The sequence below is a fragment of the Penaeus monodon genome, unplaced genomic scaffold (genome assembly GCF_015228065.2).
Source record: "Penaeus monodon isolate SGIC_2016 unplaced genomic scaffold, NSTDA_Pmon_1 PmonScaffold_895, whole genome shotgun sequence".
Taxonomy (NCBI): domain Eukaryota; kingdom Metazoa; phylum Arthropoda; class Malacostraca; order Decapoda; family Penaeidae; genus Penaeus; species Penaeus monodon.
The window spans coordinates 1-2,500 of record NW_023664270.1 but is presented as its reverse complement, the minus strand read 5'-3'; the positions used below and the strand labels follow the sequence as shown (position 1 = coordinate 2,500).

Sequence of the window (2,500 nt, the reverse complement as noted above, 5' to 3'; positions counted from 1 at the left end):
GAGAGAAAGATAAAGAGAAAATGAAAGAGAAAGAGAAAGAGGAAGAAGGAAAAAGTAAGAGAAAGAAAGAGACAGAGACAGAGACAGAGACAGAGTTTGGAGAGCATAATACATCCACAATTTTTTGTATTTCTTGTTTTTGTCACTTCTGAATATGAGATCTCTTGCCGCTTTATGTCTTCCAGCAAAATTGCCATTCCTCTTTCTCTCTATCCGTTGTTCTAACATTTCCACTTGTTCTTTTCGTGTTTTTTTTTCGCTTTTATGTTTACTGTGGTTACATAACTCCATGACTAACATTGCATCCTTAATGACCTTTATTGTATCTAAACCGCGCGTTGAATTTCCTTGGGAAAATACCAGCAACATACATACGTATTTGCATATTCCATATGAAGATATATCTATATCTACATCTAACATCTTCATCTGTATCTATTGCTTCTATCTATATCTACATTTATTTTATATCTATCTATCTCTATCTATTCACATCTATCTATTTATTCATATCTATCTATCCACATCTCTCTCTCTATCTATATCTATCTACCAACACATATCTATCGATCTATCCATTTATCAATCTATCTACTTATCTATCTATCTATTTGTATCTCCATCTATCCGTCCATCGATCTACCCTTCTACAAACACTTATATATTTCACACATACATAACCCAACCATTACCCATTTACAGCCATTACCGTCCCCCTGGGCCACCCCTCCCCAGCACCGATACTCACACGCGCACCTTCCTCGTCATACTCGTGTTGACAGTTCGTGACCCTTATTGCACCGCAGGGATATGTCGATGCAGCGGGCGTCGTCACAGTCGTACTCTTCCTCCGTGCACTGCGAATTCTCTCCTGTGTCGGGAAGACAAGTTGGGTATCTTTGTCATACGGTCCTTACGAGGAGAGGGATTTTTGGCGGTCGTTGGTTCGGCCTGAGAGCGCAAACTTTTTTTTTTCGTTCTTTGTCTTTGTCTGACTGTTTGTCTGTTTGTCTGTCTGCTTGTTTGTTTGTTTGTTTGGCAGTTTGTCTGTTTGTCTGTCTATCTGTCACACCACAATATATATACACACATATTATACAAAAACATACACACACATAAAACATTCACACAAGAACACAAACACACACTCACACACTCACACACACAAAACACACAACACACACACACACACACATACACACACACACACACCACACGCAACACACACACACACATACACGCACACAGACACAGACACACACACACACACACGAAAACGCACACACACACACACACACACACACACACAATATTTTTATATATATATATATATATATATATTATATATATATAAAATATATTATATCTATATATATATATATATATGGAAGTGTTTTAACATTCACACACACACACACACACACACACACACACAACACACACACACACACACACACACACACAAAACCACACCACACACAACAATAAATAAATATATATATAATATAATATATAATATATAGTATGTATTATATAGATATATATATATATATGATATATAATATATATATATATATATATAATATTATGAATGTGTGTGTGTTTGGGGTTGGTGTGTGCATGTACAACACTCACTTACACACATACACACACACACACACACACGCACAAACAGCATTATAATATTTAATATAGAAGTAATATAATATAGAATATTATATATATATATATATATATAATATACATACCTATATACATACACACACACACACACACACACCCCACACACACACACACACACACACACACACAATATATGTATATATATATATATATAATATATATATATATATATATATATATAATAATACATATATATATATAAATATATATATATAAGTATATATATAAATGTATATTATATAATACATATATCTATAATAAAATAAAATAGTATATATATATATATATATATATATATATATAATATATTTATAATATATATATATATATTTTATATATAACATAAACAAAAAATATATGGCCAACATGTACAAAAAAGAACAGACAGGTAGTCAGATATGTGTAGTGGGTGGATGGATGGAGACATGTGTACATATAGAGACAGACGAAAGACGAGTTAAACAAGCTATATTAATATTGCTCATACCTCAGAAGAGTATATAGAATTATTTACCAAGCCTTACATTATTACAATATCATAGCATCTGTGAATAAATTATAAAAAGGAGAAGTTACAAAAAAAATGAAAAAAAACAGCAAGTAAACGAACTAATATGAAATGAATCTATCAAAGAGGGAATAGCTAATTCTTTTGACATTTCTACACTATCTATTAATGCCTTTGGAGCCGAGAACATAAAACCTGGAAGACTATAGAAAAAGTACCTTCAGTACCCAGAAAGATGCCATTATGCTTTTTGTATATAGGCAAGTTACGCTTGGGGCGTGAGAGGCTTAGGACAAAGGAGACTGTCCC

General features: G+C 32.6%; 1 pseudogene; it reads right to left on the bottom strand.

Annotated features, from left to right (window-relative positions):
- Positions 1-871, bottom strand: part of LOC119571989 — a 9,445-nt pseudogene extending 8,574 nt beyond the window's left edge.
- Positions 872-2,500: the final 1,629 nt, after the last annotated feature.